The sequence below is a fragment of the Mizuhopecten yessoensis genome, unplaced genomic scaffold (genome assembly GCF_002113885.1).
Source record: "Mizuhopecten yessoensis strain PY_sf001 unplaced genomic scaffold, ASM211388v2 scaffold10829, whole genome shotgun sequence".
Taxonomy (NCBI): Eukaryota; Metazoa; Mollusca; class Bivalvia; order Pectinida; family Pectinidae; genus Mizuhopecten; species Mizuhopecten yessoensis.
In genome coordinates this window covers 1,670,796-1,684,767 of record NW_018408742.1, presented here as the reverse complement: position 1 = coordinate 1,684,767, position 13,972 = coordinate 1,670,796, and the positions used below count along the sequence as shown (strand labels likewise).

The following is a 13,972-nucleotide window of genomic DNA, read 5'->3' as shown; positions in this document are numbered from 1 at the left end:
GCTAACATCCGGATGAACAAGAGTGTTAATAAAACTTGTTTCATAATTGTTGTTTTTAAATTAAAGTTTATATTTATATTATTCAGAACACCTTAGACGTGGGTTTCCGTTTATTTGATTGATAAGTACATACACCACGGATAAGTCCGAAATTTACGAAATTGTCAAATGGTGCATTAAATGTTTACTCTTGCTTTCTGTTTCAACTCACCAAATCATGGAGAAACAAACGCTTGTTTTGTATCCAAATATTGTAAATAATCTTCGTTATAATGACTGATATGCACATTTCAACTTATTTTTACAATGTTTGGGAACCCATCAGACATGCATTTTCATTTTACTGACCTTTATGTTGAGTGTATTTATTTGCTGAATACCATTATTTCATAAACCTTCAAATATCGCATCGACCTGACTCCTTTAGACTCTTATATATCTTTCCTCGTCTTAGAGCATACTTTTCCTATTTAGATGCCAGAAGTTATACTATTGACATGTCCCAGAAATGTACTTTGTACTCGTTACTGTTATATGTTAAGTCAAATTCGTCAAAGAAAACCTATTAGCCATTAAATAGGACTTTATGTATAGCCATGGAAACTCTATCAGTTTATCATACAACATCGAGCGCTTTGCCATATCTTAAAATCCTCAGTGCCATCGTTGGTACCGCGCAGGTTTAAAAGTTTGACATCCTGTTCTAATGCATTCTCATCTTTTTCGTAATTCTTGGTTAGAAAGAATAATTTATTCGAAATTTAAAACTACGTAATATTTTTAAACGTTTCAATGTTGATATGGAGGAATATCGGTAAAGAGATTGTATTTAACATGGAAGGCTATTTGAATTGATCCCTATTTGAGATCTGTTTATACAACGTAATGTCAAGCCACGATAAAATATGACAAAGTTACGTCCGGTACCCTTAAGCTGTCTATGCAACAACTGTTATTAACTGATATCTAAATATGACACGACCATACGCTTATTTACATTTATCACGTTGATTGAAATAAGTGTGTTTGTAATGGGAGGCGGTGTGTTCATGTGTCTGTCATCAGCTTCCTACGACGTGCTATCCGTGTTCGGATCACTCTAGGTTCAAACTGAACTTCTGTGGGGTGAGAGAATGAAACTGACAACACAAAGACATAATAACAGTTAAACATTTATTTACAGCAAATAAAAAAGTTCTTTGCACCTTTGGTAACATTGATGAGACGTAAATAATGACATAATAAATAATAATATGTGCTTATTTAGGCCGTTTTTTAATTCATACTTATTATATTTTCTGATAAGTTTGAAAAGAGTTCCAACCTTTATAGTTTTGACTGTCTTCAGGATTTATGTATAAATGTTTGAGGAACTTTTCCAATTTTTAAACAAATTATCTATGTTGAAGGCATACTTTTCGCCATTATGAAGGGATTTATGTACTGCCCTTGAAGCCCTTGCTTTATAATGCAACACCAAGCACTGTTCCATAGAGTTATTCCTTAGTGCTATCGCTGGTACCATCAAGTTTCAAACAGCGGGATATCTTGGTTGAATAATTCACTTCTTTCCGGAGGTCCTCGCCTGAAACGATTAAAAAATATATTTACAACTACATATAGACAAACAATATAAAACGCATTTCGAAAACGAGGATACACATGCTTCGGAACGCCTAAGGCATGTTTTTCTTTTAGTCTTTAAATACCACTAAATGAGTATTTAATATACCATTTAACCACTTGATGCTGTAGCTGTGTACTCTGTTTTGTTATCCCCCTGTTCATAATAATGTTTAACACATGTAACAGGTGATTCTTAATACATTTATGTAGTGACTATTTACAGGAAAACTATAGATATCAGTTTGTATTCCTTTGTCCTCACAAATCGTCACATTCAGAAGACCTAAATAAACGGAAGAGCATATGAACCTATCAAATTTCCAGACAGGTGCTTTATTACTCCTTATTTCTAGTGATTTATTTGACGTCATAACGTAGTTGAATCTTTCATGGATTATCAGCCCCAATGAAGGCCATATTCCTGTAGCTGGATATTTCAAAATTTCATTTGATTTTATTTCTGGCACAATTTACATGAAATAACTTTACAAAATGGTATCTGTTGTAAACAAAAACTGAAATATGTCTTGTTATAAAGGAATATATAGACACCTTTCCCTTTGCTGTATTTTTTTTTATTTCTGTTTGGAAACACTAAAGACTTTGTTTTTATTCTTTCAACATTAGTACCTTTGATGGGTCTAAAATGATCAAGATGTCATATGGAGGAGCTGATGTTATCTGTGTTAGTATTATGTATTCACCCATTTAATGTTTCCATACGTGCTTCGCTACTTCGTTTTGCTTTTTGAATTGCTGATTGGTTCGGAAAAGGTATACCTGTAGAATCTTAGCGCTTTTTTATAAGGATTTATGTAAAAAAAAAGTACATTTCATGTACTGAAACGAAAATAATAAAACAAATCACCGTGTTTATTCATATTTACGGGCATAAACTGAGAGAATTATTTGATAGTTGATATATAGATTGTTATTTATCATGAAAAGACTATTTGTAATTATAATTTTACAATCAGATACGCCAGGGTTATCTCCCTTACACTGATCTTTCTATACAACCACAATGATGCATCGTCTTTTGCATTGCAACTAACAATATATATCAATTACATCTGAAACGATCATAAAACACTATTTAAATATCATGCTGACAACAATAAGCAAATATGTAAAAATACACGTTTGAATCAAAGACATTTTTATTCTCCCCCACCCTTTTTTGTTAATAACGTATACTTATTATTACGTAATGCTATTTTAGTAACATACGTGTGAATATACATTGTTGGGTTGTCGTAAAGTCTTACAAATTATTCAATTTGTTCACTGTGGGATCACCTAGGCTTGGTAAGTAAGAATTTTTCTGTATCTTAAGAATATGATGAACATTTTTTGGACTATAATTAATTTGAAAGTTAGTTCATTCTTTATCTAGGATCTTCCTCCATTTATTGACATTGACGACGTTAAGTATGATTTAACAAGTATATCATATATGTGTTTAATTACCGTAAAAGGGTTCCATAAAATACAACAATCGTTTTCAAAGATTCAACATAACACTAAATCTGTGAAATGCATGAAATAATGCTCTTAAAACAATATCAAATATTATCCTATTAATAGCGAAGGTTATTTCCGATGATGCTATTTATAAAGTGAAATATTAACACAATATGACTGAAGGTGTAGTTTTCTCAGTAACATAAATTACAGAGTACATACACATATAAATCGACAAGGAGGGTTAAGAAATAGATAACAGTATTTATTCTACATTAACAGCTATCATTAATGGTGCTCAAACAAACACAAGCTTGTTTCCTATAGCACGTCTGAAAACATTTTTGACCTCAAATATATTATTAACATCAATTATTTGACTTTAGAATGATGCCGTTTTGCACTAGATATTACTGAATGTTTTGAAACTTAATAACGGGATTGACATGCATTTGAGAAATATCCTTTATGCTGTCTTTTTCTCGTCATTAAGTTGACAAAAAACGTTATCTGATGTAACTGTTTCCATCTTCGCTCCGAAAATTATCACTGCCTAGGATCATTAGCTCCCCGTGAAAGGTTCATCGCTTCTCTACTGTCGAGTGCTACATCGCTGAATTAAAGCGACGTTCCCTGATTCCGAATTTATTAAAGCAAATTTGACACAACATACAAATTAATGTACATCTTTCATATTTCTAGTACTCAGGGTACACCTGACATTTACCCGTCAAAATGTCTAGGTCTTGTGTCGGGGCCAGATGACACTCGGGCTAGTCTAGCCTGTTGCCAGAGTGACATAACCAGATGGGGTGACAAACAAGTTATTCAAACGCTTCGTCAAAATTCTCTTCCCCATTGACATTCTCTAAAACGTGTTAAGGTTTTGTCAACTGAGGTACTAAGGATCCATTGTCTTGTCTCGCGTGAGTACTTTGAACGTAGAAAGTTTCATAATTGTTTTGAAGGAAGTTGACAAGTTTTAAATTCATTAAAAATATGATTCTGGCCACTCGAGATTTTTTCAGTTTACCCATCCTTAAACGCTTATCCAGTATCACGTATTTATAACTGGAGGTGTCTGTTGATGTCGTTAAAACATGTTTGAAAGTTACTTGGTTTTAGTCATTTATGGATTCAGTTCTAGCATCGCACAGAATAGTTGGTTTAATTACGTTAACACCGTAAAAAGCCATTATCTTCACCAAGACGTAGATAATATATTCTAACTGATCTGAAACTGAAGAACTCACACATAGATGCATAGGTACACATGCCCCTATTACACAACTAATACACAAGCCATCAATACAGAAGTATTAAACAGTACGCATGTTGGTGTTGAAGGGCCTGGTCGGGACATAGGCAAGTGTAACCTTTTATTTACAATCTCCATACATTACCGTTTTACAGGAAATATCATGTATGCCTAGACTTCATATGTAATTAATTTCTACCACTTTATCCTGCATAGATATATGACGTTTGTAAATTTACATTACAGATGATATAATAATAATACGTATACAATGGTACTAACAGTTATACTATACACAATTTATGGAAATGTACCTAAATAATTTATGGAGTTTCGCGGATACTCTTCACAGTATTTAAACAAACTTCTTGTTGAAAAATTTAAATAATTATCCAACCCGCGTACAGCGTGTTGATTGCGTCACCTCTCCTTATGTACCAGGAAGTTAGTTTTCAGTCACAGCGAATATTGCATGTATGACATTGTCCTAAATCAGGCAATTTGTTTGTTTAATCCCTTTATTTTCCCTGTTTCTATTGATCGTTTTACTTTTTCGAACTAAAATCATCATAAGTATTTTGTTTTCAATCTTTTTCATATCAAGGACAATGGTCAACAATTTTTCCTTTCAAGAAATATCTACGTCGTAGTGTTTAGGGTTTTTCCATATATGCGCATTCGGGAATATTTACATACAATTTAATTTATGATTTAACGTTATATAAACCATACTATTAGTCCACGTTCTTTTGTATTTTATTTAAAATAGGAAATGTTCATTAATAAAAAGTAAATGAGAAGATTTAATTTGCCAGGCACAGTATTTATATCAAATCTACCCACATAATAAAAAAGGATATCGTCGTTAGTCTTAGGGTGTCGAATACTTTCGACCGACATTTATAATGTTGATATGACCCAGCCTTTTTTCTTGACTAATGTTACTTACAATTGTTTTTATTTGCTTTGTTTTTCATCATTAATTTGATAAAGGTTATGTTATTTTATGGGCAATTTCGTCTTCACCCCCTCCCACCCATATCGTGAATCATACACATTTCTGACACCATCTGGCTCGATACAGATGATATCCTTCAGTGTATCAGTATGTACTATAGCTATTGACAAATTCATATAAAAATGCTTCATACGAGGTCATATTCCCAGTCACTCGAACAGGATAATACTAGCACGGGTATGTGAATAGGCTGCGGCTTTAGATTCTTAATATAGACAGTCATAATGTTATCTATACAAGTAGGGTAATACACGTTGTCATGCATTATACTATTCCGGTTTGTATTGTAGTACTATTTAGACAGTTTTGTTTTAGCAGATAAAGTCGTGTGCTTGTACTGAATGTTTCTGTATAATATAACGTGTTGTCGAGCAGTATTAATTGAATCCTTGGTTCCACCGTTTAACCTTAACTTTAATAACCTTAAGATGTATTCGACTACACAATTATAAAAGAAAATAACAGAAGCACGCTCCTGAGTGTTTAAGTGATAAAACTAGAGTAATTGAGTACAGCTATTTTGTACTCCTCATTGTGTCAATTACGGCATCAATATTTCCCCATTTTAATTCGCAATTTTTGGGAGTGTTCCCTAATACACCCTAGAATTGGAAAATCATACTTTGTACCGGGAAACTTCCACAAAGTTTAATTTGTATAATCTACTGGTAGAACCCGTTAATGCGCAGTGTTAAATTAGTTTATCAGATGTAATTACTCAGTAAAGTATGCTGTGCAATTATTTTCACTGATATTCACCCTCATTGCGGAGGGTAAATATGGCAAAGTTAAACTGCGGTGAAAATGTCCAGGTGTACAGTATGTCAGAAAAATGCAATGTAGTTTCAGACCATAATAAGTATATGCTATTTGTCGAAACCCTTACACCCTTCATGCCATTTATCTGGTACTTGTGAGAGTATTGTTGTGGTATAGAAGGATGGCAAGCTGTGTAATTTATTTTTAGCACAGATGCTATCAATTGTGTTTGTTTTGCGTTCAGATTGATAAAAGTATATGGTAATACAGCTAATAGAGGGGCATTGTTAATTTCTAATTAGCAGCTTTGACAGATTGTAGGACTAGCAGTGTCACGGTCCTAACCTAGACCATTACAGTGTCTGATTAATGCTATGGTTTTGTATTTTTCTCAAATAATCATTTTTGAAACAAGAGTAATTCTGTAAACTTATCGACACTTGTAATGTTTGAGGATCATTTCTTTGGAAAAGGACTGACAAATTACATAATACTGACGATGATGAAAATACTGATAAATGATATTATTTGATTTTCATTTGATGGTACTCTTAACCTGACGTTGGTAAGGTTCACAGTTACACGCAAATATATGTTTGTGATGTGGTTGATTGTAATGTCCCGTTCGCCACTTGAGATGCCTGCTTCTTTACAAACATAATGAGCTTTCCATTTCCGCTATTTCGCAAGGATATAAAATAACTTGATAGAATGTACGCATTAAACTAGCCACATTGTCAACTATGGTTGAAGTGCTTACGTCAATAGAAAGTGCTTACGTCAATAGAATTACTCAAAATTCAATGTCACTTATGCGTTTGTGAATCATAAATCATGTTATATATCACTTATCAGGTTTTGTATCATTAATCCAGTAAATATATCATGTATCTGGTTCTGTATCATTAATCAAGTTATATATTTCTTATCATGTTCTTAATTATTAATCCCATTCTATATCACTTATCAGGTTTTGTATCATTAATCCTGCTACATCATTTACCAGGTTCTGTATCATAAATCCAGTTACATATCATTTACCAGGTTCTGTATCATTAATCCAGTTAATATATTATTATCAGGTTTTGTATCATTAATCCAGTCATAGATCACTTATCAGGTTCTGTATAATTAATCCAGTTATATATCATTTATCAGGTTCTGTATCATTATTCCAGTTAATACATCATTTATCAGGTTTTGTATCATTAATCCAGTCATAGATCACTTATGAGGTTCTGTATAATTAATCCAGTTATATATCATGTATCTGGTTCTGGATCATTACTCCTGTTCATTTCATTTATCAGGTTCTGTATTTTTAATCCAGTTATATATATCTCTTATCCGGTTATGCATCCTCAATCCAGTTAAAGCTCACGCATCCGGTTCTGATTCATTCACCCAGTTATACGATTGACGCCTTGTGTCGGGCAAGGGCGCACTACTGTATGAAAACATTGAGTTATCCGACACCGTTTCGTATCGGAGAATTATGAGGTGCTTACAACAACAAGAGGCCCATGGGCCTTAACGGTCACCTGAGTCTATAGTATTTATTTTTGTTGTTGAAATATGTACCAATTTGAGTAAAAAATAGTATAATGTTAACTTAACTTTGTCAGGACCATGAGCTGATCATTCCTAGACCAATTTTAAGTGAGATCGGCCTATTAGAACTTAGTAGCAAAATAGCGGCCATGGCAGCCAAATTGTATTTCTGATTGACCCGAAAAATAACAACACTTTGTCAGGACCATGAGGCGATCATTCCTACCAACTTTCAGTTCAATCGGTCCAGCAGAACTTGACTTTAAGTTTGAAATAGGTTTTCAAAATGGCGGCCGTGGCGGCCATATTGGATTTCTGATCGACCCGAAAAATAACAACACTTTGTCAGGACCATGAGGCGATCATTCCTACCAACTTTCAGTTCAATCGGTCCAGCAGAACTTGACTTTAAGTTTGAAATAGGTTTTCAAAATGGCGGCCGTGGCGGCCATATTGGATTTCTGATCGACCCGAAAAATAACAACACTTTGTCAGGACCATGAGGCGATCATTCCTACCAACTTTCAGTTCAATCGGTCCAGCAGAACTTGACTTTAAGTTTGAAATAGGTTTTCAAAATGGCGGCCGTGGCGGCCATATTGGATTTCTGATCGACCCGAAAAATAACAACACTTTGTCAGGACCATGAGGCGATCATTCCTACCAACTTTCAGTTCAATCGGCCCAGCAGAACTTGACTTTAAGTTTGAAATGTAAAATGTTAACGGACGACGGACGACGGACGACGACGGACGAAAACGGATAGCAATAGGTCACTTGAGCTAAAGCTCAGGTGACCTAAAAATCTACTATACAACACAAAAATTACCTCACGTATATTGATACATTGATTATTTATTGATCCAAATCCGTTCTTATTATCACAAACAGCTGCTTAATTCCGTTATTAGAGTCCTCGGTTTTCAATCGTTTGAAATTTCTAAACTGAGCGTACGCCATTTTGTAGGCCATGGGTTTGACAAATAAACAAACCGAACTAATTCGGACCGAATACGGAAAATAATATTCTTGTTTAAAAGATTTCCGGACCGCCTCTTTGTATTGATAAGTCACAGGTATAATGTATTTCTAAGATAACCCTATAGATTTTAGATAAAGTATTTGAAATGTTTTAGGGAAAATACCATTTGCAATTAAGAGGACATTTTCGACATTCCACTAATCAAGTTTAAAACACCAATGTTGCTTATTTCATACAAAGTCTTAATTGTGTCAGTGATGATATAAATACATTTATTAATATATTAATAGTGAGATAAACTGGGTGCAGGAGACGTTGGAAAGACTTATGAATCACACATAGAAGAAGGTGTTATCTGGTCCAGATTTTGGAGGGTGTGTCACGGGTTTTATTGGTGCAAGTAAAATGTTTTGCATTGTTTATTTTGTAATATAATGTTACAAATTGCTAAGCCTGAGATAATGACTCCCTAATAAGCCAAGGAATTTATATTGATTATTTCAGTGTGGATACGTGTAAACACGCACCCTTAGCATCGCCTGTCAACCCTTTCTGTATTTAAAAACATGTCACAGCTTTTTCAGATCCATTCGGCTAACCCCGGCTGATTCCGGTACCCTTTATCGTAGGAACGGAATCTGTCGAGATGTGACGAATTGTTTCATATCCATACCTACTTCTAACCCATTACGGGCCTGTCATGTCTAAAGTTCAATATCTTTAGGGGCGGAGCTATGTCTATTCATAGTAGTTATCAAAAAAGTAACACGGAAATTCCCTTTACCTTAAATAGAATTAGAATAAGGGAAGATGTACAAACATGTCCACACGTGTTGTATTGAAGAGTAAGATAAAGGAAATGTTACATTTAAATTATTCAATGTTGATATGGAGGAATATCGGTAAAGAGATTGGATTTAACATGGAAGGCTATTTGAATTGATTCCTATTTGAGATCTGTTTATACAACGTAATGTCAAGCCACGATAAAATATGACAAAGTTACGTCCGGTACCCTTAAGCTGTCTATGCAACAACTGTTATTATCTGATATCTAAATATGACACGACCATACACTTATTTACATTTATCACGTTGATTGAAATAAGTGTGTTTGTAATGGGAGGCAGTGTGTTCATGTGTCTGTCATCAGCTTCCTACGACGTGCTTTCCGTGTTCGGATCACTCTAGGTTCAAACTGAACTTCTGTGGGGTGAGAGAATGAAACTGACAACACAAAGACATAATAACAGTTAAACATTTATTTACAGCAAATAAAAAAGTTCTTTGCACCTTTGGTAACATTGATGAGACGTAAATAATGACATTGTCATTTAGTGTAGTGGATATTTTACTTTGTTTATCTTCGGCATCCATCCACTAACTGTTTTAATATGTGCTTATTTAGGCCGTTTTTTAATTCATACTTATTTTATTTTCTGATAAGTTTGAAAAGAGTTCCAACCTTTATAGTTTTGACTGTCTTCAGGATTTATGTATAAATGTTTGAGGAACTGTTCCAATTTTTAAACAAATTATCTATGTTGAAGGCATACTTTTCGCCATTATGAAGGGATTTATGTACTGCCCTTGAAGCCCTTGCTTTATAATGCAACACCAAGCACTGTTCCATAGAGTTATTCCTTAGTGCTATCGCTGGTACCATCAAGTTTCAAACAGCGGGATATCTTGGTTGAATAATTCACTTCTTTCCGTAGGTCCTCGCCTGAAACGATTAAAAAATATATTTACAACTACATATAGACAAACAATATAAAACGCATTTCGAAAACGAGGATACACATGCTTCGGAACGCCTAAGGCATGTTTTTCTTTTAGTCTTTAAATACCACTAAATGAGTATTTAATATACCATTTAACCACTTGATGCTGTAGCTGTGTACTCTGTTTTGTTATCCCCCTGTTCATAATAATGTTTAACACATGTAACAGGTGATTCTTAATACATTTATGTAGTGACTATTTACAGGAAAACTATAGATATCAGTTTGTATTCCTTTGTCCTCACAAATCGTCACATTCAGAAGACCTAAATAAACGGAAGAGCATATGAACCTATCAAATTTCCAGACAGGTGCTTTATTACTCCTTATTTCTAGTGATTTATTTGACGTCATAACGTAGTTGAATCTTTCATGGATTATCAGCCCCAATGAAGGCCATATTCCTGTAGCTGGATATTTCAAAATTTCATTTGATTTTATTTCTGGCACAATTTACATGAAATAACTTTACAAAATGGTATCTGTTGTAAACAAAAACTGAAATATGTCTTGTTATAAAGGAATATATAGACACCTTTCCCTTTGCTGTATTTTTTTTTATTTCTGTTTGGAAACACTAAAGACTTTGTTTTTATTCTTTCAACATTAGTACCTTTGATGGGTCTAAAATGATCAAGATGTCATATGGAGGAGCTGATGTTATCTGTGTTAGTATTATGTATTCACCCATTTAATGTTTCCATACGTGCTTCGCTACTTCGTTTTGCTTTTTGAATTGCTGATTGGTTCGGAAAAGGTATACCTGTAGAATCTTAGCGCTTTTTTATAAGGATTTATGTAAAAAAAAAGTACATTTCATGTACTGAAACGAAAATAATAAAACAAATCACCGTGTTTATTCATATTTACGGGCATAAACTGAGAGAATTATTTGATAGTTGATATATAGATTGTTATTTATCATGAAAAGACTATTTGTAATTATAATTTTACAATAAGATGCGCCAGGGTTATCTCCCTTACACTGATCTTTCTATACAACCACAATGATGCATCGTCTTTTGCATTGCAACTAACAATATATATATCAATTACATCTGAAACGATCATAAAACACTATTTAAATATCATGCTGACAACAATAAGCAAATATGTAAAAATACACGTTTGAATCAAAGACATTTTTATTCTCCCCCACCCTTTTTTGTTAATAACGTATACTTATTATTACGTAATGCTATTTTAGTAACATACTGGTGAATATACATTGTTGGGTTGTCGTAAAGTCTTACAAATTATTCAATTTGTTCACTGTGGGATCACCGAGGCTTGGTAAGTAAGAATTTTTCTGTATCTTAAGAATATGATGAACATTTTTTGGACTATAATTAATTTGAAAGTTAGTTCATTCTTTATCTAGGATCGTCCTCCATTTATTGACATTGACGACGTTAAGTATGATTTAACAAGTATATCATATATGTGTTTAATTACCGTAAAAGGGTTCTATAAAATACAACAATCGTTTTCAAAGATTCAACATAACACTAAATCTGTGAAATGCAAGAAATAATGCTCTTAAAACAATATCAAATATTATCCTATTAATAGCGAAGGTTATTTCCGATGATGCTATTTATAAAGTGAAATATTAACACAATATGACTGAAGGTGTAGTTTTCTCAGTAACATAAATTACAGAGTACATACACATATAAATCGACAAGGAGGGTTAAGAAATAGATAACAGTATTTATTCTACATTAACAGCTATCATTAATGGTGCTCAAACAAACACAAGCTTGTTTCCTATAGCACGTCTGAAAACTTTTTTGACCTCAAATATATTATTAACATCAATTATTTGACTTTAGAATGATGCCGTTTTGCCCTAGATATTACTGAATGTTTTGAAACTTAATAACGGGATTGACATGCATTTGAGAAATATCCTTTATGCTGTCTTTTTCTCGTCATTAAGTTGACAAAAAACGTTATCTGATGTAACTGTTTCCATCTTCGCTCCGAAAATTATCACTGCCTAGGATCATTAGCTCCCCGTGAAAGGTTCATCGCTTCTCTACAGTCGAGTGCTACATCGCTGAATTAAAGCGACGTTCCCTGATTCCGAATTTATTAAAGCCAATTTGACACAACATACAAATGAATGTACATCTTTCATATTTCTAGTACTCAGGGTACACCTGACATTTACCCGTCAAAATGTCTAGGTCTTGTGTCGGGGCCAGATGACACTCGGGCTAGTCTAGCCTGTTGCCAGAGTGACATAACCAGATGGGGTGACAAACAAGTTATTCAAACGCTTCGTCAGAATTCTCTTCCCCATTGACATTCTCTAAAACGTGTTAAGGTTTTGTCAACTGAGGTACTAAGGATCCATTGTCTTGTCTCGCGTGAACGTAGAAAGTTTCATAATTGTTTTGAAGGAAGTTGACAAGTTTTAAATTCATTAAAAATATGATTCTGGCCACTCGAGATTTTTTCAGTTTACCCATCCTTAAACGCTTATCCAGTATCACGTATTTATAACTGGAGGTGTCTGTTGATGTCGTTAAAACATGTTTGAAAGTTACTTGGTTTTAGTCATTTATGGATTCAGTTCTAGCATCGCACAGAAAAGTTGGTTTAATTATGTTAACACCGTAAAAAGCCATTATCTTCACCAAAACGTAGATAATATATTCTAACTGATCTGAAACTAAAGAACTCACACTTAGATGCATAGGTACACATGCCCCTATTACACAACTAATACACAAGCCATCAATACAGAAGTATTAAACAGTACGCATGTTGGTGTTGAAGGGCCTGGTCGGGACATAGGCAAGTGTAACCTTTTATTTACAATCTCCATACATTACCGTTTTAAAGGAAATATCATTTATGCCTAGACTTCATATGTAATTAATTTCTACCACTTTATCCTGCATAGATATATGACGTTTGTAAATTTACATTACAGATGATATAATAATAATACGTATACAATGGTACTAACAGTTATACTAGTGGGGCGACACTTTAAGGGGTGTCACAGATGGAATGAAGTGTAGAGGGCAATAACTCTGTTTAAACAGCTATTCAACATGACATTGAAGAAACTGTTTGAGTGTTTTAACAAATTTGACCCCTTTGGCCTTGAATAAGGTTCAAAGGCATTTCCTTTTGCAAAATTTGTCTGGTATAATGCTGCATGCTGTAAAGGCAAAGAAAAAGAAATGGACAAAAATTTACCTTCGGACCAGGTGAACTAACAAGAGTAGCGTAGGGCGGAACAATATACGCCCGTCGAATGTCATATAGTGTTATATATATATTAACTTGCATTAAAATAAGATTTGCATCACCTTAAGAGTGGCTAGCTAGCATATAAATCTCACCTTTCACCACAAAGTCAATGTTCGATTTTCTTTAATTTTCTAACAGTTTGAGGAAAACAAGTAATCAAAAGATTAGTCTCCAACTCATTATATTAACACAACTTGATATCATGATAATGAAGCCTACCAAGTTTCGAATAAATCGATAGAAAACTGTAGATCTCCGGA

At 33.8% G+C, this 13,972-nt stretch overlaps 1 protein-coding gene across 10 annotated transcripts in view; it reads left to right on the top strand.

Moving 5' to 3' along the window:
- Window positions 1-11,666: 11,666 nt before the first annotated feature.
- Window positions 11,667-13,972, top strand: part of LOC110462748 — a 38,527-nt gene continuing 36,221 nt past the window's right edge. For 4 of the 10 annotated variants that reach the window (XM_021516888.1, XM_021516890.1, XM_021516887.1 and 1 more), the window contains exon 1: window positions 13,172-13,247. The gene's annotated coding sequence lies outside the window, so the exon portion shown is untranslated. Of the gene's footprint in view, window positions 11,736-13,169; window positions 13,248-13,972 lie in introns of those variants that run through there. The other 6 variants (XM_021516893.1, XM_021516892.1, XM_021516889.1 and 3 more) reach the window with 4 other exon arrangements.